The sequence below is a fragment of the Coptis chinensis genome, chromosome 2 (genome assembly GCF_015680905.1).
Source record: "Coptis chinensis isolate HL-2020 chromosome 2, ASM1568090v1, whole genome shotgun sequence".
NCBI lineage: Eukaryota > Viridiplantae > Streptophyta > Magnoliopsida > Ranunculales > Ranunculaceae > Coptis > Coptis chinensis.
In genome coordinates, this window is record NC_141457.1 from 105,068,879 (window position 1) to 105,093,473 (window position 24,595).

Here is a 24,595-nt window from a genome sequence, read left to right on the forward strand (position 1 = left end):
ATATAGTAAATAAATCAATGCTTAGTTGGATGTTGGCCGCTGACCTAAAAGTTACACCAAGCTCGACTAGCGACCTTAGTGGCTTGTTTTCTACCGATATTTTTGTTTATTTAACAAGAGCGAGAAGTCTGTAATGCTAGTCTTTACTCCCACATCGATTGAAATAAGGCAATCCAATAGGCTATTTGAACCTTTGTGTGCGAGACCGATGGCTACCTTTCCTATCCCGCTTCTCTACAAGGTCTAGTCTACTTTCTTCTTCCTTCAGACCGGGCCAAGCCTGTGGGTTGTTTAAGTAGGTTGGGCTAGGTTTGGTTTATTTTTGGAGCCCGGTCCGGGTTAGTCCCCATTTTTTATTTAAGAGGCAATCAAGAGGTTGGAAGTGATTGACCAGCTATATTATTAGGAATGGGAGGTTCGAAGGTCGGGGCTCGATTAATTAGCGATGGCACCAAGGGCCGAGGGAAGGAAGGTAAACGTACTTGTTTTTGTCGAGATTGGGTTGGTGTTCGATGTACTCTCTATTTGATTTAACATTAGACCAGCAAAAAAAAAAGAGAATATAGTAGAGCTAACTGAAGAGATCGAACAAAGCAGATCGGATGTAGGAGTCAAAGTCCGAGAAGCCTGAGTCCCCTCACCATCAGACTAGGGCTATTCCTCGGAAAAAGAAATTGCAAAAGTTTTTTCTATCCCAAAAAGGGCTCCAGAAGGCGTATCTTTAGGCTAAAAAACACCGAGTGTCAGGGGTATCTGGATACTTTTTGTTCCTTGGCAAAGGCAAAGGGAAAGCCCCAGCCGTTCCTGTTGCCCCAAACAACAAGTGAGTGACTCTGTGCCTTCACCTGTTACGTGAGGAGAAAAAGAATTCAAATCTAGCCGCGCTCCCCTTCCAGCACGACTAACTTAGGAACGATTCAGAGAAAGGAAAGATTTTTGCCTAATGTAAGCTCCCCCATCTTCCGTCAGCCTCGTCACTCATTACACCCGCCACTCGTTGGCCTTTCTCCAGCCTATCTCACTCGCTCCGCATTAACGGGCTAGCTGCTATTGGTTTTCATTTTGTTATAAGCTTGTGAAAGATTTAATAAAAATGGCCAGAGAAATATCGGACCTGTCGAAAGGTTCGAGAGATCAAGTGGTAACAGAGAAAACACTGCAATTTTCTCCTTGGCAGCTCAGGAGCTATACATCCAATTAAAAATATGAAGTAGGTATTGGTGAGTCTAGAAGTTTTTACAGAGGTAAGTTCCCTAATGGTACACAAGTAGCCGTAAACTGAAAAAGGCTACCAAATATAGACCTAATATAATCTCACCAACACCTTAAGCACACTAACTCGATCTTACGACCCTCTTGCATAATGGCCTTTTTAACTCAAAAAAATTTAAAGAAGACCAAGTAAGCCAAAAAGCTAGTTACCCTTGCTTGCAAAAAAGAAATATTTTACCTGTGGAAGAGTAGTTTGTATCCCCGATCACCACTTGCCTATGCCTTGACCCTAACCAAATAACCATAACCATTGGTTAGTTGTTAGTCTACTAATTAAGAATCTACAGTACTTTGCTTTAGAGATTCTAAAAAAAATACCTGCGAAAGTGAAGTAATTGAAGCAATAGTTGACTGTATCACTTGCTCAGCACAACTTGTCGACTTTCATCCTAGAAAAATATATTAAGATTGTCAGTTCAAGTACTCTAGCAAGACAACAAATATCAAATAAGCTATTGTACAATACTTGTACATCTGTCACTTGCCTTTTGAATATTCAGAGAAGCAATTAAGTTTCTTATAAGTTCATTTTGAGTATTCACCAAATTGGTCATTTGAGCCATATCCTTCTCAACCGTTAGTACCTTCTCCCTCGAGTTGGGTGACCAACTCTTTGTTTTGTGACACCACACCTACTTTTGAAGGAGTTACTCATGCTCCTTTACCTCTCACACGACCATAACGATCGGGTCCAAGTACTTGTGAAAGAGCATCATTTTGTATTGAGTGGTTATGAGAATCGATCTTTGCCGCATTTCTAATTTCTTTTATTTTTTTCTATAGCAATCACATTTGATATGTATGTTAATAGAAAAATTAGCTTAGCTCAACAAAATCGATGATATTTATGGCTATACTTCCGGTTAGAAAATATAACTAAACATACCATTAGTTCATGAACTCTACTATTTGATGGTTTGCCATTTTTCTTAGTGTGTCCTTTGCACCAAACATCAACTCTAGTTATAGACGAGGGATTCGGACTCTCTTTTTGCTACATGATAACAATATCCACAATCAAGATACATACACAAAAACAAAGTTGCACAAATTTGATAGTTAATTACCATTCGGAACTCTAGGCGTGCATAGCCTTGTCTACTACATGTGTGAGGGAGATCTTGCTTTTCCCTCATTTCTTGAAACTTTTGACTTTTCAGCTGCAATACAAAAGAGTTAAATAACACATTTCACAATATGAGTATATTCAAAGTATCACCAAAATAACTCACAATGAACTTTCTCTTTGACATTTGTTTAACAAACATCTCCCATTCTCGCATCATCACAGGTCTTGGGCTGGAGGCGTGCAATGTCCTTTTCTTTTTTCTATAAACTCTGATCTTTCCCCTCAATCTTGATTTATCGCCCGCCACAACCTTCCAATTTGTTGGAGGGCATAAGTTCTAGCCCCTTTCATCCAAGATAAATTTTTGCTACAAGAAATAAGAAATAATCATGAAATGTTTTGACAACCCCACCATCAACAAATTAAACATATATAATAAGAACATCATAATAACTATATATATTTACTTGAAAAGCAAAGTAAAAAAAATCGTTCTTACCAAGACTGATTGCCAATACAGATCTTTGTACCCTTTTTTGATTACTCTCCAATCACTAAAAGTTAGTGGCACCATCTCGGATGCAATATTTCCCAAATGAGAAGAAAAAATGTTCTGAATTTTCTCCTACTCTGGGCTGCCCCATTAAGCATTAAAGGTCACCGCTAACTTAGATCCACTATCGATCGCCATTACCTTGGATCTACGAGAACCTCTTAGCGTCTTGCTTGATAGGTGAGATTCTTTAGAAGAAGGATTACTACTTTCAAGTTCTGCATCCGAGTCAATAGCATCATCAGAGTCGATAGCATCACCTTCATCACTAGAATCTCCTTCACTCTCTTCTTCACCAATGGCCCCTTAAACTTGGCTCGGTTGGTAGTAGTCTTACTTCCATCCTCGTCATTACAATAATCTTCATCGTCAAGATCTTTATCACTTAAGTCGTGAGAAGAATTCCTTTTTGTCCTAGATCTTTTAACAACTTTTTTGAAACTCTGTGATAAAACCCCATTAAAGGAAAACAAAAGATTAATGAAAATTATAAACAATACTTAACAAAGGAAACACAAAAATCTAACATATATAAACAAAAATGTTAAGCAAAACATAATTAAACAACACCTTAGACTTTGTAGAACCCCCCGTCTTTTTTGATTTGTGAGATTCATTTGAAGAAGGGTTCTCTCTATTGCCACGAGAGTAAGAATTTGGGACTATGTCGTAGCCCCTCATTGAAATCATGGGCATCTTCTTCCTTGCTAAAGTCCCCATCGATGGAATCTGAGTCGTTAGTATCTCGGATGGGCATTTTACCCATCTTAGATCGTTTAGTTGTTGCTCCCCTTTATACTCACGGAATTTAAAGAATATAACATAAAGGTTAACATAAAACACCCTTAAACTTGGGAATGAATTAGGTGAAAGGCAGCAGTTATATATTAAGATTAAAGTGCAACTACATATATTAGGGAATGCTAGTGTGTGTGTGTGCTGCAAATAACCAGTCTGAGAGTTACCTAAAAGGCACCCGCCAATAGGGTAAGTTAGACCTATACTAGGAGTCTCATACATACTTACGAAAAGCCGTGAATATAGCAAAGATCCGGGGAAGCACTAACTACTAGTTAGCGGCTATTCATGGAGACTCAGACATGTGCCAAACTAACTAGGACTAGTATGGCTTTAGTGCCCAGTTGCATAAGGAAGAAAAGGAGAGGAAGATAGGTGTGCTTACCTTATTCTTCTTAGAGTTAGACTTCTCTAAGGTACACAATTTTTTCTTTGACAAGTGGGACTCATTGGCTTGAGAGGCTGAGTGTGGTAGACTACCATCACTTCTATTTGATATGCGTATCCCAGCATTTGATGTATTCCTAAGAGCAACTACAATAGCTAGTCTTTCATTAAGTTTCCTTTTCTTAGCTTGTTTTGAACTCTGTCAACATGCCAACAAAAATTCTGTTAAATGAGAAACATGTGTATACACAAACATTATCAACAAAAAGTCTTACCTCCGCTTTCGACATTTTGTTTGAAGTGAAGTGTCTTTACGTCATTGTCAAAATCCTGAAATGTCAACGATGCATAATGTGGCGAAAAACATCAAGACACAAAATTGATATGAACAAGACGGGAGAGAGTACCAAAACAAATCACAACACATATTAATAAAACAAACAACCAATACTCATACTAAGATGAACAAACAACCCGAAGTGCCAAACAAATCAAATACTAATATTAATAGGAAAAACTACGAGAACTAAACAACCCGGAACTCATAGCGAAAATATTAATACAAAAATGTTTTACTAAATTGCCGAAAAGTACATGCACTACACATAGTCTCCCTCACGGTCTTTTCTAACATAGGTACCATCTTCATCATCAATGTTCTTGTCAATTCTCGAAACATCTAGTGGTCCCGAGAATATATCGACATTCTCCTCATACATATCCAAGTCATGGCCCTCTTGGTGGGGATTGTAATACAACATACCAATTGGAATCATTGTTGTCCCTTGAATAAAAGACTGTTTAAACTTGTGATGCTAAAATGAATGGTTCTTTTCGAGGCGTTGTCCTTGATGGAGGTTAACCAAAGTAAATCCATCTTCCACCTTGACACCATTTCCTACATTTGCCCAATCACAAAAAAAACAGGCACTTGGAAGCCAATGTAGTCGAGCAAAATTATATCTTTGATGACCCCATAGTAAGAAACATTGTTCATGACTTGGTTTTACGTCCTTTGAACTAGATCTACACATAGTTGTTGACTCAAGTGAAACACCACTATTTTGGTTGGACTTCTCAGCACTTTTCTTGTGGTAACGTTGACCTTTGACAATAAATGAAGAATCTGACATTGCTAACTTCCTCGGTCCATTGGCAATCCACTTTAATGTCTCGAGAGATATTCTCACTAGTGTCCTCTACAATCTGTCCAAATTCATACATAAGTATCCGCGATTATTATCTACATATGTAAAAAGGGTAACAAATACACAAAAGTCACAAGTAGAACCTTCTCAATGTAGCCATTCGTAAAACTTTTCTACATGTCTCTTCCACAACAAATTTCTATTTCTTGAGAGTTGTTTGTTTTGCTTCCGTAGCTCATCCATATGCTTTCTAACCAAAGAAAAATGGTAAAAGAAAATTAAAGGTGCGTCTTTTTCAAAACTCTAAATTTCAATAATTATTACCATACTCACTCAAAATATGGCTCGACTACAGCTGTATTGAACAGCACATATAGATGGGCAGCATGTAATCTTTCTTTACTTAATCTAATCGAGACTCCTCTAGAATTCGGCCTGCCATCAAGTATTGCATCACTTGCAAAACTATCATTTTTACTTCGGCGAGTACTTATCTCAACGGTTTGTTTCATAAATTCACTACAAAATCTCATGCCCTCTTCCGCAAGATAGCACTTTGCAATGGAACCCTCAGGTCTTGCAAAGTTTCTGACATATCCTTTCAACTCTTTCATGTATCTAAAGACAAGAAATAACATCAATAGTAATTAAGAAACAAGTAGTGGAATATAATCATTAACGTTTTATGAATGAGTATAAATTCACCTTTCAAAAGCATACATCCAACGCAAATGAACTGGTCCACCAAGCCGTGCTTCTTGTGCTAAATGAATTGTTAAATGGATCATAATATCAAAGAAGGATGGAGGGAAGAACCTTTCTAACATGCACAAAGTCTCTGCAACGCGTCTCTCTCGAGATTTTTAGTCTCTCCGTATTAACGACTTTTTGCATAATTCATTGTAAAAGGCACATAAGTGAAAAATTGCAGTCCTCGGTCCTTTCGGAAGAAGCCCCCTTAACGCAACAGACAACAATTGTTGCATTAAAACATGGAAATCATGGGACTTGAGACCTGAAATCTTGAACTCATCCCCTGATATAACCCTCCCGATATTTGAGCTATAGCCATAAGGTAGCTTTAAATCTTGTAATCTCTTGCAAAAAATCCTTTTTTCAACTTTCGATAGTGTGTGTGGTGCCGGTGGAAGATAAGTTACATTTGCCACGAACTTCTGGATGCAATTCATGCCTAATTCCCAACTGTTGCAAATCTTGGCGAGACTTAAGATGGTCCTTTGATTTGTTCTTCACATTAAATAATGTGGCAATAATGCTTTCGCACACATTTTTCTCTTGGTGCATTACGTCCACATTGTGACGCAAGGATTATCTTGAAAAATTCAAAAAATTAATATTGCTTAAAAAAATAAAAAGTTGGCTTACCTAGGGTATCTAAGAGGGTGGAGGACCACCGAGTATGGGGGCATCGCGATTACACTCTAGAGAGTGCAATGGGGGCAAGCAAGATATTCTAGAGGGTACAAAGGGGGTCATGATAATGCAAGTGTCATAAGGTCATACATTTCTAGTTAGGCCAAAATATCAGTTCATTTTAGTGAACCTGAATCGCCATCAGTCAGTAGCCTATGGCCCTTACTCCCCTTGGACTATTTCCACACTAGTCGAAATCGATTCCACCTAAATAGTATCAAAAACAGTTAATCGAATATGTGTCTTAAAATTATTTAAAACTCCTAAGGCCTTTAGTAATTCAGCCGGGTCTTGTTAAAATATCTTGCCCGGCACATAACTAGAGCATACTTGGGTTTGGTTCAACCTCGGGTAGTATGGAGTAGAGGTTTGAGCACTTAATTTAATTGACAAGTACAATTCTACAATGGTACATTCTATATTTTCAGCACAAGCATGGATAGTATGTAGTGACAGAGTTGTTATAGACATCTTAGGGCATAGAGTTCAGAGTGGTCAACCTAGGCTTCTAGATAATTACTTCAAAATATATATATATATATATATATATATATATATATATATATATATATATATGTGTGTGTGTGTGTGTGTGTGGAAAGTATAAAACATTACCTCCCAATAAGGCAAATCAAAAAATATTGACCTCTTCTTCCACATTAGAACATGTTCTTCCCTCTTCCTCTTCTTCGTTTTGTTTTCATCTTTTCCGAAGTCATTTTCTATTTTGTCCACCACAACCTTAATTTCTGAACCAGACATAACTTTAGGTTTCTCCCGATATTCATGCTTTCCATTGAACCATCTTCTTTTCTTTCGAAATGAGTGATTTGGCGGGAGGAAACATCTATGATCCATGTAAACTGTTTTACCACTAAAGGGCAACCACATTGAATTTGTATTAACACCACAAGTAGGGCATGCAGTTTTACCCTTTGTTGTGCAACCGGCTAAGTTCCCAAGGGCGGGAAAATCATTCACAGTCCACATTAGTACTGCCTTTAGGTTGAAGATAGTCTTAGTAAATGCATCATAAACCTCCACTCCTTTATTCCACAACTCCATTAAATCATCGATAAGTGGTTGTAGATATACGTCGATTTCATTTCCAGGTTGCTTTTTTCCAGGAATCAGTAATGCTAGCATCAAATGTTCCTTTCTCATGCATAGCCATGGCGGGAGATTGTATGTACACAACATGACTGGCCAGCAACTATGCGTTGAACTAAGATTACTAAATGGGTTAACTCCATCAGTGACAAGACCAAGTCTAAGGTTGCGTGGCTCTGCTGAGAACAATGGCCATTTCTTGTCAACTTCTTGCCATGCCTCAGAATCTACTGGGTGTCGCATGTTACCATCTATACTCTTGTTGTTGTGATGCCACCTTAAATGTTCAGCCATCTTTGGCAATTGAAACATTCTTTTAAACCTTGGTATTATAGGAAAATACCTTAACACCTTTCTTGGGGAACACCTTTCTTAATCTCATTGGTCTTCTCATCCACAAACCATCGCGAAGAATTGCATTTTGGACACTCGTCAATTTTCTCATCCCTAAAAAGATAACAATCGTTAACACAAGCGTGTATCTTTTTCTCTTCGAGTTGAAACTCTTTGATTAACGAGTCCGCGAGTATGAGGAGTCGGGAATGGTGTTCCCCGCTGGTAACATATCTTGCAATACCCTTTTAGAAGCCCATCAAAAACTATCCTAAAACACCATGCGTAACTTTAAGCTTGTACAAGACAACAACTGTTGCTGCCAACTTTGTGTATTTGGTGCAACTGGATATAGAGGGAGTTCAGCATTTTCAAAGAACTCTTCAAACTCTGCACCCATTCTCTCTTGGTAATCCCTGCCTTCGAAAAGCATCGTCATGCTCAAATGCACTTCACATAATTCATGTGTCTCTGTGGTTTCTATACCGAGTTACCTTTGCATCTAGTGGCTCCCGTGCAAAACCAAGTAGTATCGTCATATCCATACCATTTATCACCAAGTGTTCGGCGACCTTGTTATCATCTCCACGGCGAAAATTCTGACATACTTTGCAAGGACATCTCAATTTCTTTTCTCCAAATCTAGTTTTAGCAAGTTCCACAAAGTTCTCGGCCGCTTTTCTATACTCTACTTCATTTCTATAAAAAAAAAAACAAAAAAACAAAACCAAACAAAATAGAAGAAAAACAAAAAGAAATTACTAAATGTGGTAAATATATGTCAAATTTTATGAAAGGCAATATAAGGACTTTTTTGAACCTCTTGATGGACCCAAGCTTTATCCATCATTATGCTACCACTTCCTAACTTCAAATCTGATCCGACATAAGCAAAAGAGTTAAGTCGCTAAACCACTTCCATAGTTATTTAACCTACACCTACATCAAAGACGCTAAACTACATTCTTTGAAACTAGAACACATTATCACATAAATCAACGATCAAAACTTGAACCAAAGAACAATTGAACCATAGATTAAGTAAACATGAACCACCAATAGTACTAGTTATTAGTACAACCAAAATAAAAGAAAGCTACAATCAAAAACTGAAAAATTGAAATTCAGGAATCATTCATATAGGCTATAAATTATTGGCAATAGAGACAAGCAATAAACATGCAGACACGACCAAATGATGAAATTTTCTATTCCTTTTCTCAAGAAAAAAAAATATATAAACTAGTTTAATTATGCATGTTTCAGCGTGTTATCTAATTACTAATAATTTTGGCATAAAATTACATAACCCCAATTCATAATTCACTAATTACAAATGATTCAACATAACGTACAAACACCCCACACTACCAAAAAAACGAGTTTACCCGACCGAGGCCATAAAGAATACTCGACGTTCCGTGCGTAGGAAGTTCCCAACACATTATGTCCGGCCGGGTATAATCGACCATCTATCGGGCAATCTCAATGGGTACCCAACGGTTCTACGAGAGTTGTTAACGGTAGGCGTATCTCTTCCAAATACCAAGCAGCAAACTAATGTGTGATTCACAAGAGTATTTAGTATTTACATATGCATGGTAGTTTTCTACATCATTGCTTCATGTGGGAGTTTAAAATGTAGGAAATGTGGAACCTGAAAGTGAACTGGCCCTTATGCAAGTGATAATTTCTTAAATTTTACTGAGGATTTTAGGGACAAAAATGTATCACCATCATTCAAGATGCTATCGGAAGTTGCACATAATAAAGGGATCACTATAGTTGGTGGATCTATACCTGAACAATGTGGTGGAAGGTTGTATAATACCAGCTGTATATTTGGAACAGATGGAGAACTACTGGCTGAGCACAGGAAGGTATTTGAATTAATTTTGATAAGTCAGCTTAAATTATGCTACCATGGTGTCATTTAGGCCCTTTGATAACTAGGGCATGTAGTTTGATGAATTTTAGACACTTTCATTTTTGATGATCGGCAGGTGCATCTGTTTGACATCAACGCACCTGGAGATATTTCCTTCAAGGAATCTGACAACTTCACTTCTGGTGATAGACCTACTGTTGTGGATACAGGTACTTATTATATATGTAGGAATTAACAAAAGAAACTTCATTCTGATACTTTGCATCCACTTATGGTGATACTGGCCTGGACCGCCTGGTCTGTGACCAATATATATCTGGTGTTTAGTCGACCTCTGGAAGATGCATAATACCATGATCTCAGGACAATTAGGCCAAGCTGATGAATTGGACATCTTCTAACCTTTGTTTTACTGGTGTGTGCTTCCGTATATGTCATTCACCAAAATCGTTTACATCAATGTCAAAACTATTTTTGCAGCCATCTAGTTAGTGATGCTTAATGTGGTCAGGCTTCAACTGGTTCTATTTTGTGTTGGATAGTTTCTCTTTTCGCAAGATGAATGGGGGGTTTTGACCTTTTGTAGTAATACAAACTTTTGGTTGAGAGAAGTATTCTTAATTTAGTGCAAACTTAGCTCTCTGGTGCTAGTGGTCTTCTAATTGTATGTTTTCGTTTTTATTATTATCATCATCGTCATTATTATTATCATCATATTTTATTCTCGTCTTAAAACTCTCACAGTAGAAACGTAGATCTTTTCTCTGTTAAATGTTCTGCTTGCTTGCTAATATTAAAGTGATCTCATGAAAAGCATGAGCCCTACCCTCTTCTTTGGGAGGTCTTTCTTTTTAGCGGCGGCGTTAGCGGCTTAGCCCTTTAGATTCATTAGGGTCCCATACTGAAGGGAGCTGCTGGTGTCGGCGATTTTGAAACAGTCAATTCTCGTTGCTTGGCAAAAGAAAGGAACTAGTTCACCCGGGTCAAGTCGTTGTACCTTAACCGCGGTGACTTCCCTCTGAGTAATTGCAGTAGACCACGATGCCGTTAGATGGGCTCTGCCGAAGGAGTGACCCCTAACCTCGCTCTGTTTAGGATGCGAGATAGAAGGTAACCTCTTAGGATAGGAACGCGCCTCCATCGCTGGAATCGACCGGGTGCACCTAGTGCATGAGAACCAAGCGCGGGCGTAGAGGAAGTGAAGTTGCTGTTTGGAGATTGTCAAAGTTGCCTTTCTTTCAGGAAGGGTGGCTCGCCAGTGGCACGTGTCGGAATCCAAGTAAAATCGATGGAAGTTTGGGGTTTCCAAAGAACGGGTCGTGTGTCTCCCGTGTCAGTGCTGGAGTTAGTAGGAAGCCTATATACAAGTAGTGGACACTAGGGTGTCAAATCCCTAGTTCAAATTCGCGAGAACCGGCGATCTAAAGCACATAGGAAGTGGTGACCCTTCAAGGAATGTCTTCGCCAGTATTGGGGCGGGCTTTCCATTCAACTCCGAAAAGAAAGATGGATGGTACTCATCAAAGCGAACGTTTCATTCATGCTATCCAAGGAAAGAAAAGAATGGAGTGGGTTTCTCTGGAATCACGTATTAAGAATGGAGTTGATTCACTGCGTCTTCTTTACTCAATGGATACCGACTAGATCTCTACAATTCATTAATGGATCATCGGTTTTGTACCTGCCCCTATTAGATTAGATATCGCTTTCACGAGCTTGACTCAATCAATATTCGCTTTTTTACTATGATTACACCCATCTTTGATCATTTTTTTTTCTTATCATTGGGCTGTTTTGTCCCGACTCAGCCTTTTCTTTTTTTCTACCATTTTTATTTATAAAATATCCTCGAGGTTTTTCTAGTGGGTTTTAAAATAAATCCTTTAGGTTTTTTGAGTGGGCTAGGTTAGGGCAAGAAAAGGACTAGAAAATCGAATTTCACCCCTTTTAAGTTTCATTCTCTCCGTAGTTTTTCGGAAGAGGGGCCGGTTGCTTCCATTACCGCGCGTTGGGCCTTTCACTCTACTCTAGCCGACTTCCTCTAAAGCGCGTCGTGGAGGCTTTTCCTCAGATGGCTCTCGGTTTCAAAATGGGTGGGGAGAGCTAGCTATCATCAGCTTAGATCACTAAGAGACTTCCAAAGAATTCAAGAGAAATCCTGTTCCCTAGAGTGGGGCCGGTGCCGGAGTAGCCGCCAATCCCTCTACTTTGCTCTCCGGACTCTGCGCGAATCTCCCCCTCCGGTACCCTGACCTAAATAAAGAAGAGAAGTTCTTCTAAAAAGATCGCCGTCATGTAACTTTGGGCATCCTTAAGCCCCCGTGGTCTATTGAACTCACCCCGAACAAAGCTTCTCTATCACGCAAAGGTACCTATAGGTGTTGGAGGACAGACCTTCCCGTTGGAGCGTTATCCGCCTTAAGTTACGCGTTGATACCGCTAAGAAAAAGGTCACTCTACAAGAAAGTGGAAGCCTCCCCCCTTTGTCCAAACATGCCACTCCTACTTCAAGCACCGGAAGCTAGAGTTTGAGCGATCCTGCGGCAAAGTGGGAACGACCTTTAGAGAGCGAGGGCCTAGCCTAGAAGGCAGCTAAGCACCAGTCAAGAAGCAGCTAGGGAGAGTGCTATTAGTGCGATATTGTTTCTAGGAGAGGCCAAACCACGAAGAAGTCTGCTCCTTCATTTTATAGGTTCCGTTCGTCATCAACTCTTGCATTCCTTCCCGCGGTGGTTCCTTCTTGTCCTTACCTGACCTAAACAAAGAGCTGGGTCTGCAAGAGAGGCACTTTGTTACGAGATCAGCTAAAGAGAGTGACTAAGGGGCGCAGGAGAAGAATCCACGCAGGAAACTTCGATCGAGGCAGCTTACTTAGATCCCCGAACCGGAGCCATTGGATCCATCGACCCTTCCCTTGACCTCGTAAACTTCGGTCTTGGGGTGCTCTTGTTCATTGGTTGGGGCCATCCGTTCCTGGATCCGAGACTTCGCTTTGCCCACAGGCCGATGCTCTAGCCTGAATCAATGGATAGCTAGCCCCGACAGAACCCATTTCTTTGTTTGTGTGAAGCTAAAGAAAAAAGTGAAACCAGTTCATGATAGATATAGCGAAGCGTCGTCTTGTTCGCGGCTCAATTGAGACTCTTTTGTTTGGTAAATCCATCGCCGATAGCACTCAAAGAGGGAGCCATTACTCTCTTGACAAAGAAACTACGGAGCAAACGGGGCTTCTCTAGTGGAAGGGCAAGGGAGCAAGGAGAGGGGTAGTCAACTTGGGATCTGAACTCAATATCAATCTGGAGGATCTTTTATTATTATTCTTATCCTTTCCTTCCCTCAAAAGCTGCAGAGCTTTAGCCATTGGACCGGTCGTGAGCCCCGGATACCAAGATTTAGAGAAGGAATCCGAATCCCCTATTGGATCCATACCGTGGGTCGGGCTTCCTACACATAGATGCAAAAATGCAACTAAAAAGCTGCTGCAAAATGTACAAATGTCTCAAAATCTAACTCAGTAATTGAATTGATTCCCTTCCTATCACAAGCCATTAAGGAAAGAAGGCGGACTTCCACCCTCAAAACTTCGGACCTCTCTCGGTCTTTGGGGGCTACTATTCCGACATTCACCCCCAAAGGGACATCTGCAACCTCTATTACTGGAAGTGACCACCTCTGAAAGGGAATGAGTAGGAATAGGTCCGAGCAATAGCAATAGAAGGAAGGGGTATTCCCGGAAGATGGAATGCATGCAAATGGATATAACCCTCTTTACTTTCCTTTGAAACTCTATTACATATATGCTTTCAAGTGCATTGTATCTGAGGTTTCACTATCCGTTCATTTTCGCCATATTTTTGATGGTTCTCTAACTTGATTTCATACTTTAGCTGCAACATTTGTCATCCCCAAAGCGTATTCTGGCAGATTCAGTAGTCATTGTGGCGGTTGAACAATTCTATACCTTCAACCGATAATTTGTGGCTCTTGTATGGTTATTTTTTATCAACTGGCGAGATAATAGGGCCATTTGCTATTGTTCAATCTTCTTTTTTCATTTAGAATTCCACGGTAATTTGTTGCTTTCAATTTTTGAACTGCTTAGTCCCCCTTTTCCTTGAAAACCTCTACAAAGTTTCACGGCAACATTTTCAAAAATATTAGGGATAATATTGTTGTTTCAACTCCATATCGGTAATAATATGTAATTGGTTGTCGGTTATCTGTTTCTTAAAAGCTGGTTTGTTTGTTGAGCTTCGACCTTTTTGTTTCAACGATGAGACACCCACGTTATGGTATGGGAAGTGAGACTCCTATGCATCCATCACTTAATCCACTACATCTTTATATGACTCCTATCGAGAGATCCTAGAAGTAGTGTCTAAAACTGTTAGAATGTTCATCGACAAAGGTTATCAACGCCGATGGCCTATTCTCGACTAATTTGAACCGCCGAAGCCTATGCCGATCGAGCATTTTCCGGCGGTCTTGCGTCGGGTTTTCGTCGGTCGGGTAAAGTCGTTTCTTTTGTAGTGCCAATTCATGATTAATTAAAAATATCAAATATACAAACCAATAACAAACACTACAGTTCATAATTCACTAAAGCAATTTAACACTTCATACAACACAAAACCCAAATTCACAAATAATCATCGAGGGCGACTAAGTTGGAGTTTGACTTTGTACAATAACATATAATTTTAGAATCAAATATGAGAAGATGGATGAATTTGATGAACTTACCAAAATATTCAGGCTTGAGATGTTCACGTTGTTTGGCTTAATTTCTTCAAACTCAATTCACCTGAACACCCAAGATAAAAAACAAGAAAAATAAAACAATTGAAGTAAAATTGAAATAAAGACAAAATAACTAAGACTGAAATGGAACTAAAATTCAAAAACTTTAACAAAAGACATAATTTTTAACAAAAAATTCAAAAGACAGAATTTTTATTTGTTAAAAATAAAGATGGAAATGAAAACATGGGGTTTTTTTTATGAAAGAGAAGATGAGTACGTACATTATAATCTGTTTTTTTTAGCTTTTCTTAGCAACCTTTTCTCCGACTTTTGACGATTGGGTTTATCCGATAAAACTTTTTGGCTTTGTTTTGAGATGAAGAGAAGGAATGAATTGATGGGTCGGTGGAGATAAATGTGGTGGTGGGGTGATTGGAGGGTTTGGATTAGAGAGAAAACAGTGGTGGCTGTTTTCCTTTTCAGTTCTTAATTCGAAAGAAGAAAAATTGAGTCAAAAAGAAGGGCGCAAGCTAAAAATTGGCTGGGTTTTTCATTTTTAGCGGGCTTAAATGGGGCCCTCTGGCAATAGAAGATAGCAATTGGCCCAAAACGCAATCAATTATGTAGCGCTACTCATCCAAACGCAATTGTAAGTTGGGTCAGTGTAAAATTTTGATAGCGCTCGATAAGTAAACGCTATCCCAATAAAAGCATAGCGTTTTTTTATAAGTGCTATTAAATAAACGCTATCTTATTGCATTTTTGTAGTAGTGACTGTAAACCTCTTTACCGCACATTGTTTGTAATTGTATCTCCTTTTGTATCAATTAGGGCTATTACTATTTGACTATAGTTGTGTTTTCAACCGGCTTGGGCAGTGTTTTGTTTACGAGCTAATATTCGCTCTTCAATTTTGATTCAGACTAGCGTACCATGCCAAGTCCGGGGGCAACTATTATCTGCCCCCGAGTCTTTGATTCGGACTGGCGTACCATGCCGTGTCCAGGGACCTCCGCCCCAAGTCTTTGATTCGGATTGGCGTACCATGCCACATCCGGGGACCTCCGCCTATATCTTTGATTCGGATCGGCGCATGCCAAGTCCGGGGACAACTATTATCTGCCCCCGAGTCTTTGATTCGGACTGGCGTACCATGCCGCATCCAGGGACCTCCGCCCCTATATCTTTGATTCGGACTGGTGCACCATGCCAAGTCCAGGGACAACTATTATCTGCCCCCTTTTCCTTTGGAGAACAAGTAAAAAGATTTATGTTATGAAAAAGAAAATATCATTTTCATTACATATCATTTACAAAACACTATATCAATTGCATTATTTGATTCTGATAATTTTACTAGTTTCTTCTTCCATGATAGATCATGCTAACAATGTTCCCACATCAATAAGTTCCACTTCATTACCCTCGATCAAATTGACCATTTGTACCTCCTCCACAGTTAGATTTGGTCCGCGGATGAGGCTTATCCGTGGACATCCCTATCTATAATTGATATGCTTTCTCTTGGGGTTTAGAACTTTTCTGCCCCACCATTTCTTTTCACCATATATATCTTTCACTGTAGCGAAATAACTTGCTTGTGCTGCGGATTGGTCTCTCTTGATTTCATAAGTCCCTATTGTAATAGGGGATCTAACCACGTATTTGCTCCGTCTGGATAATTCAATTTGTATATATGCTCCATTAGCCCCTACGCAAAATTCATTGGGTATGTTCCTTCTCGGTTTGGACCCCACTTTGTCTTTCATTGGCTTCCAGCGGTGTTCTCTCCTTATTATTTCTTCATTCAGTTCGATTCCACTGCTCTAGATTTTGTATTCATCGGCCAGTGTCGTCCACAGTTTACATGAAGCATAATTGGGGTAGTATTGCTCCCTCGACCCTCAACTGCCTTTCAAAACATCGCTCATCGCGTGGCAAGGTAACTTGCTTATGCATGCAGACTTGTCCCATTTAATATCGTTACCTCCCATTTTGGATTTGTGGGAGATCTCACCACTTTGTAGTAAGTAGATGGGGCGACTTCTATTGCACTTGAATCTTTGGGCGTGGACTCTACTACGACAACCGTGGTCACCACGATAATCGGGCCTACAAACACTAGCAATTCTATCCCCAGGGGTTCAATCATAATTTTGTTAAAGCCAAATAAATTACTTTTAGCATTTCTTAAGGCCAAGGTCTATGTATGCATTTCATCTAGGCACTTCTGAACCAATAAATCCACTAAGCTACTACAATCAATTAAAATTTGTTTGGTAAGAAAGTTCCTACTAGGAGAGTTATTACCACCACCGCTTCATCATGGGTAAAGGCCGACCTTCTCCCCATTTTCTTACTAGTCCATGATATATAGTCCTCCCATCATATGTACTTCTCCAACTTATTTTGGGTACGACTCGCCAAACCGATATCCCTTCCTCACCGATTATAGACATATCGCGCTGCTTCACTCCATTGACGCACTCCATTTCTAACTGCTATTACCGCGGTCTTCTAGTCTAGGTATTCTACCTCCATATCTTCTGCGTTGAACCTGTTGACATAGTCTCTCAATGCTTCACCGTCCTCCTATTTCACACAAAACAATGCCGAAACGTCCACCCATCTTTTTTTTTCTAATGGATCGGATGTAATGAGTAACAAATGCCTTCTCCAGATCATTGAAGCTCTTTATGCCCTCCGCCGGCAAACGGTAAAACCAATTGGAAGTTCCTTCTTTAAGACTTGCCGGAAAAAATATACACCACAACCAATCAAACTTCTTATCTTACCACCGTCCCAACTGCTGGCAAATTGAATATGTTGGAGGTGGTGCACTGGATCCTCCTTTCCATCAAATATGTCGAACTAAGGTGAACAAAGTTTTTGGGTACCTCCACCGCTCTCACCACCGCTACTACTAGGTTATGTCTCAACCCCGCTACTGTCTGGTTCGCCGCTCCCCGACTCTTTTTCTCTTTCTAGCATGTGTTGTACTTGCTGCTTTTCCTCTCTTCTCATCTTCGTCACTCCCTTCACTCCTCTAAACCTTTCATTTTCTTCTATCAAACAAACCTCCATCTCTTTCATTCTTTCCACCACAGTCAGATCTATTTCTCCTCCTACCAATTTTGTCTGGACTACCCTCTCTCCTCCGTCTGCCGCCACGACCTCTATCTTCGTTTCTCTTATTGTTTTCCTTTCGGTGATGTCCAACCTTCTCCTACCTCTACGGTTTCAACCTCGTGGTCGTGGGTTCAGTCCCCTCGGACGGCGCCAATATTATGACCTAATTTCTTAACCTAGTTCTTCCTCTCCTTTTTCTTGGCTGTTCACTCCCTCTCTGTTTTTTCCTCCCCTTCTATTAGGTTTTTCCTTCTCTCTTATACTCGGTCCCCCGCACTCTACGCTTAACCCTTGATCTTGCTTTCATCCATCCATTGTGCTACTCCCACGTGTCCTCTACTATGTAGTCCATACAGATCCACCGCTATACTCGATCCTCCGCGACTCTACGGCAACCCTTGATCTTGTTTTCATCCATCCATTGTGCTACTCCCACGCGTCCTCTACTATATAGTCCATACAGATCCACCGCTATACTCGATCCTCCGCACTCTACGCTTAACTCTTGATCTTGTTTTCATCCTTCCATTGCGCTACTCCCACGTGTCCTCTACTACGTGGCACATACAGATCCACCGCCAAGCCAATTACTCAATATCCTCTGCTCTATGGTTTTTGCGTACTCCTCTTCTTTGGACTTCGTCCTAATAGCCCATTCATTCCTCCGGACCTACAAAGCCCATCAGGTTCTCCGGACCTATGAAGCCTATTAGGTTCAAACTAGACCGTAACACTACTAATAGAAAGCAATGATGTGTTCAATGAGATTGACTTTTCGTTGACTTTGATTGACTTGACCCCAATGAAGTACTCAACTGATTTTTCACCTTGTGAAAATACTCCGGCAGTGCTAACTGGGTTGATGAGGAGTGGGGTGTAGATAAGTGATGTTGAGATGTCGATATTTGGAAGCATAACATATGGGCTATTTCCAAAGAAAATAACGCCATTTGCTGATGTTGTAGATGTTAAGCAAACTGCGAATTTTCTGTTGAAACTAAATGCAGCAGCAAATTGTGATGGTAAACCAATACGACCACGCCCTAGTCCGGCCATACCCTGAACACCACTAGCTAGTCCTTCTAACAAAAAGGTAGACCCGCATGTGAAGAGAAAACGCGGTATAGAAACAACGGGACCAGGGTTTTTACCATTTGTTGCTTGAAGAGAAACAACATCTTGGGCTACTTCGCCGCCAGTAGCGGTGCGGGTCACGGTATTTTCTGGAAAAAGACTACAAGTGTTGTTGTTGCACCCTGGTCTAGCAGGGCCATTGCATGTACCACACGCACCAGAGCTAGCAAGAGAGCATTGTGCTGAGTTACAACGTGCAGGGGTATATGACAACGACACATAGTTTCGATCGCAATCAACCCATAAGTATTGACCACCGAGATCCACAACTACGTTGATGGAAACAAGTGGGGTGGGTTCTTTGACTGATACGTGTTACGTATTGGAGTGTGGATGCATCTTTAGAGACTGGAAGGACCAGTGCATGTGGGCGAAAAGAAGGTTGGGCAGTGGAGAAGGAGTTGGAGAAGAGAAAAATGGAGCACAAGAGAATGAATTGAAGAGAAGAAGCCATTTTGACGGAATATTGTGAGAAGAAGTTGCGTAGGAGCATGGCCCAAAATATCGCCGAGATATCCTATATCTCGCCGATATATCTCGGTAAATTGGTACACCGATATCGATATTTCCGACATATATCCACATAATATTGAACCCCTTTTTTTCCGAGATATATCGGAATTTCCGATATGAAAGTTTATATCGCCGATATAATCGATATTTTCGAGATAATCGATATATATCAGTTGACTTTTTGACCAATTGTTAATAACTTAATATTGAAATTTCCGAAATATCTGATATATCCGAAATATATCGGCGAGATATCCGAGATATATCGGTGAGATATCCGATATTTTAGAAACTTTGGACTGGTCACAAAAAAACCGAGATATCCGATATATCTCGGTTTTTGGGTACACCGATATATTAACCGATATCGAAATTTTGGGCCTTGCGTAGGAATACTCTTTATATAGTTTTTAGGTTGTGTTTGAACTTTGAAGTGTTGATTTCAGGTCTGGGGGGATATGCCGCATAGGCGGTCTCACGTCAAAAATGGCGACACTAGCCAGCTAAAGCAGCTAATACATTATTTAAGTTACAGATAGATCTATAGCAGTTTGGGTTTCGACATTTGACTTTGACATAGTTCCTTAGAGTAATCATACTACCATTGCCCATTAGGAGCATTTGAGGTATTTGTCATTTCAATTTCTTACTTTTTTTTTGTTTTTTTTCGATAAAATTTCAATTTCTTACTGGTTGTTTTTTGACAACGAATTCAGAATTCTTCAGCATATATAGTATAAAAAATTTGATATTCGCTTCATTGACCATATTTGATATCAAAATTCATTACCTAGCAGATACAATTGTGTGGGGAGAATGCTCGAATTAATATACTTAGCTTGTCTTCCCTCACGTTAACTGTTTTTCATCCTTCAACTGTTTTGGACTGGATTTCACAAAAAAATTTAGTACTTAATTATATCAACAAACTTTGACAGAAACTTACTTAGACAAGTTGAATAATGGATAAGTTTTGAAGTGTTGTTAACATTCCAAGACTGTACGATATTTTTGTACTTAACGCACCCAAATTGAAGTACCACAAATAGTATTTTCAACGAGGGAAGGATTCTAAGGACATATTTTATAAAAACAATCGTTAGGGCATTTATAAATTTTATATTAAGCTAATTTTTTTTGTAGATATATGATTTCCTAACTATTCTAAACATTGTTACAAATAATCAAAATAATCAAAAATTTATAAACTCGCTAAATATAGTATAAAAAATGGTGAAAATGAATGATCTATAATTAGCCAAAAATTTTAATTTGTTGACTACAATTGATGGGGTTAGAAGTTTCGGATTTGAATAATTTTTTGTGACAATATTTAAAGTCGTTGGAAGATCATATGTACAAAAAATTAGCCAAATCTAATACTTAGAAATGCCATAAAAATTATGAGTTTGTTTATGTATTTTTGTAATATATGTCCCTAGAACCCCTCCCTAATCATGTACCAGTTGTTCCATATTGTGCTTTCATCTCTACACTATATGATAGTCGGGTTATCAGGAACCACACTTCTCAACCGAATAGGCTATTTCTAATCTCTCATGTTTTACAATTTAAAACACCTCCCTCAATTATTCTAATCAGCTCCTTCCGTTTTAAGTAATTTACAAAAAACTCTCTCACCTCACTGAAATTAGAATTAGTTTTCATATTATTTAAAATAATTTAGAAAACCTCATTCATGTCACTGAAATTATAATCAACCCTTCCTAATGTTTTTATATTATTTTTTAAAGATGTTAGAGCGACATATTTAAATATTTGAAAAAAACCGATGCGTAGCACGGTTCACATACTTGTTATGAATATTATAGTGTATTTTTATTATATCACGGAGAAGAATTTGATTTGAAATAGTTTATGAAAGAATTAGCTAATTATATTTTTATTATATAAGGTATGAAAGAAAGCTTTCATTATTTAATTTTTAATTAAAACATAAAAGATACATCTAGAAATGGATAAGGCAATGACATCTCACTAAGCACATTCAAATGCGCGTCTCTTTTTAGTTAAGACTTGATCCAAAATCTTCAAGATCTTATTATTCTCCATACGCAATAGAAATTGCAAGCTTGCGTGCTAATACTTCCACTTTTGAGAGGCCTAGACCGACACATTACATTACATAAACCAGCTTGTGTGTATGTTTTTTTACGGAATTTTTCAAACTTGATTAATTAGCTAATTTGTTGTAAGTTAACTAATCTCTGGAACTTCCTTGGATCCTATATTCCTATATACATACATTACAATGTAGTGGTAGGATCTGTGATATAAAGGATCGGGGTAATATTGGCCCGAGGTAGGCTGTGGTAGGGGAAGCTAGGGTGCAGAGGATCAGCAGAAGGATGGGCCCGAGGTAAGATATGTGGAGAGTTCACGAGCACAGGATCGGTCTGCGGACTCGTGGGTACACGGTAGAAACCCTACGCGTGGAAAAAGAGTGAGCGTGGGATGAGGGAACAGGTGGACGACTATGATAGAAGGGCAGGGGTATAAAAAGAAGAGAGAGAGAGAGAGAGAGAGAGAGAGAGAGAGAGACCTAAGGGGAAAAAAAAAGGAGAAAGTGGGAGGAAGTAGAGGGGTTCCAATATTTGGCGCCGTCTGTGGGGAACAGATCAAAGCAACTCAAAGATGGCAACAGGAGCGAAGAGATGGGTGGGTAGACCAAAAAGGATAGTAGTGCAGGAGCCGGCGCCGAAGGTGGTGAGTGATGAAGAGGGAAATCGAGCAGAGGAGACAATAGTGGGGTCAGCAGCAGAAGAAACGCGACTTATGCAAGAGGAGATTATAAGGTTGTGAGAGGAGAACGATGCACTGAGAAGAGAAAAAGAAATGGCGGAGGAAGAAGTAAGTGAGGAGTCTGACAACAAAGCAGGTGCGCCAGATCTCGTCGAAAACCCGGTGACCGGTTTGACGATGGAACAAGTCCAGGAGATGATAAACAATGATAGGGAGGCGAATCTTCAGCAGGCGAAAGGTCGCGGAGGAGCGGCTAGCCAAATGGTGGCTGGTCTGAACCGTAATCTGTTAGCGGACGCCATCTGGGCTTCAAAGGTTCCGAAGCATTTCAACCAGCCCCAGTTTGAGAGATATGATGGCAAAGGAGACCCAGCAGATCACATTCACCATTTCCGACAGCAGATGCCTCTTTGGTAAGAGGCTCGGTATGATGGGATGCGGTGTATGATGTTCCCAGCTAGCCTTAAAGGAGGGGCGTCGGACTGGTACTACAGATTGCCGGCTAGAAGCATCAATAATTTCCAGGAGATGGAGCAAGCATTCATAGACCATTTCATACATCAGAAAAGGCGAGTGATGGACATAGCGACTTTATTCAATGTTAGGCAAAGATCCGCGGAGTCAGTAAGGGACTACTTGTGCAGATTCAAAGCAGAGACGTTGAAGGTGGAAAACATGGATAAGAGAACCACAATAATAGAGTTTGAAAGAGGTCTGTGACCGGGAATAAGAGTACATCAGTCTGTGGCTAAGAATGAGATCGCGACCTTGCACGAGCTGTATCCTCGGGTGGAGAAATATATAAGGTATGAGGACACCATGCAAAAATATTCCAGGAGGTCAGGGAAGACAGTGCTATCTTTGGAGAAAGGCGGGGAACACCGGAGAACAGAGACGTCCGAAAAAAGGGGTGGTGGGTATCGTGGATACTCCTCACGGTCTGAAAGAAACCGAGAGGGGATCAGAATTCAGAAGAGAGAATAGGGAGAGAAAGTCATACCGCGAGATGGAGTAGACACTGCTGAATAGGTCATTGAGTGAGATCTTGCCCTTGATTAAGAACCTGTAGGCATATGAAGGACCGCGGAGCACACCGATAGAAATACCAGATAAGGCATACTGCGCATATCACTAGGTACGAAATCATGAGACTAATGACTGTTACGCATTAAAATGGTTGGTTCAGAGGTTGGTAGAGAAAGGGATGATGAGAGAGATTGTGAGGGGCGCGCAGAATGAGAAGCAAGTGCTGCCCCTGGGCAGAATACTGGGAACCATTAATGTGATTTTTAGCGGGGAGGTGTTGAGTCACAATGCTCATAGAGAAAAGATAAGGAGAACCGCGAGCATCCAGCAGATCCATGAGGTAGCAAACAATCCGTGACCAAAGTCATGGTTGGCGGAAGGAGGAGATAGGATTGTATTCAGCAGTGCGGATCTCTGAGCTGTTGATTCTCCCCATGAAGACGCATTAGTCATTACAGTAGTGATAGGCAATTACATGGTTAAGAGGGTGTTGATTGATTTACGGTAGTGTCGTGGACTTGTTGTTCAGAGGAGCTTTGGAGGAAATGCGAATTGATCCGGAGCAGCTGAGACCTCCGTGATCCAACTTATATGGATTCAATGGGAGTATTACGGAGCCCATGGGGGAACTCCTATTACCCGTTACAATGGGTCCGGTGACGGTCTTCACCTGATTTATGGTAGTAGATTCTAACTCGCAATACAACGCAATTCTAGAAAGGCGCTGGATCCACGAGATGAAAGCGATACCATCAACATACTACCAGGTGATACAATTTCCCACCACAACTGGGATGTATGAAGTCTGCGGGGATCAGGTAACGGCCAAGAATAGTCATCAGGGTACAGTGAAGTGTTTGGTTGGCAGGTCAGAAGGAGAGACGACAAACCCTAGGAAGAGACAAGCATAGCAATTACAGTGCGCCTCTAGAGGGGAGGCGGAGTCGTTGGTGGGACCGAAGACCCTCGATGAGATCGAAATAGTGAATTTAGGGGAGGGAGAGGAAGAGAAGTTCACATCAGTAGGGTCTAATTTGCCGGAGGAGGGGAAGAGTAAGTTGGCTCAGTTCTTGTCCGAAAACAAGGATGTCTTTGCTTGGGTAATTGAGGATGTCACTGGATTAGACCCAGGATTCGCATGTCACCGTTTGCACATGAAGGAAGATGCTAAGCCTGTAAGACAAAAAATGCGAAGCGTTAGGCCGAAGTATGCTGAGGGAATTTGCGAGAAGGTCGCGAGGTTGAAAGGAGCTGGAATAATACGAGAAGTGGAATTCTTATACTGGTTGTCCAAC

The 24,595-nt window shown here is 40.2% G+C and overlaps 3 long non-coding RNA genes and 1 pseudogene across 3 annotated transcripts; all 4 read right to left on the reverse strand.

Annotated features, from left to right (window-relative positions):
- Positions 1-2,170: 2,170 nt before the first annotated feature.
- On the reverse strand, positions 2,171-2,549 carry LOC147520023 (uncharacterized). The gene is made up of 3 exons (XR_015212402.1): positions 2,505-2,549; positions 2,340-2,432; positions 2,171-2,266 (listed from the first exon to the last, which is right to left on the reverse strand). It is a non-coding gene; the product is annotated as an uncharacterized LOC147520023 (long non-coding RNA).
- A 1,534-nt stretch (positions 2,550-4,083) lies between these two features.
- LOC147520024 (uncharacterized) lies at positions 4,084-15,209 on the reverse strand. Its single transcript, XR_015212401.1, has 4 exons — positions 15,017-15,209; positions 14,736-14,796; positions 4,355-4,409; positions 4,084-4,278 (listed from the first exon to the last, which is right to left on the reverse strand). It is a non-coding gene; the product is annotated as an uncharacterized LOC147520024 (long non-coding RNA).
- LOC147520025 (uncharacterized) lies at positions 5,380-6,072 on the reverse strand. The gene is made up of 3 exons (XR_015212403.1): positions 5,933-6,072; positions 5,561-5,845; positions 5,380-5,477 (listed from the first exon to the last, which is right to left on the reverse strand). It is a non-coding gene; the product is annotated as an uncharacterized LOC147520025 (long non-coding RNA).
- Positions 15,210-18,584: 3,375 nt separating the features above from the next.
- LOC147520026 (putative aspartic proteinase GIP2 pseudogene) lies at positions 18,585-19,452 on the reverse strand (annotated as a pseudogene).
- Positions 19,453-24,595: the final 5,143 nt, after the last annotated feature.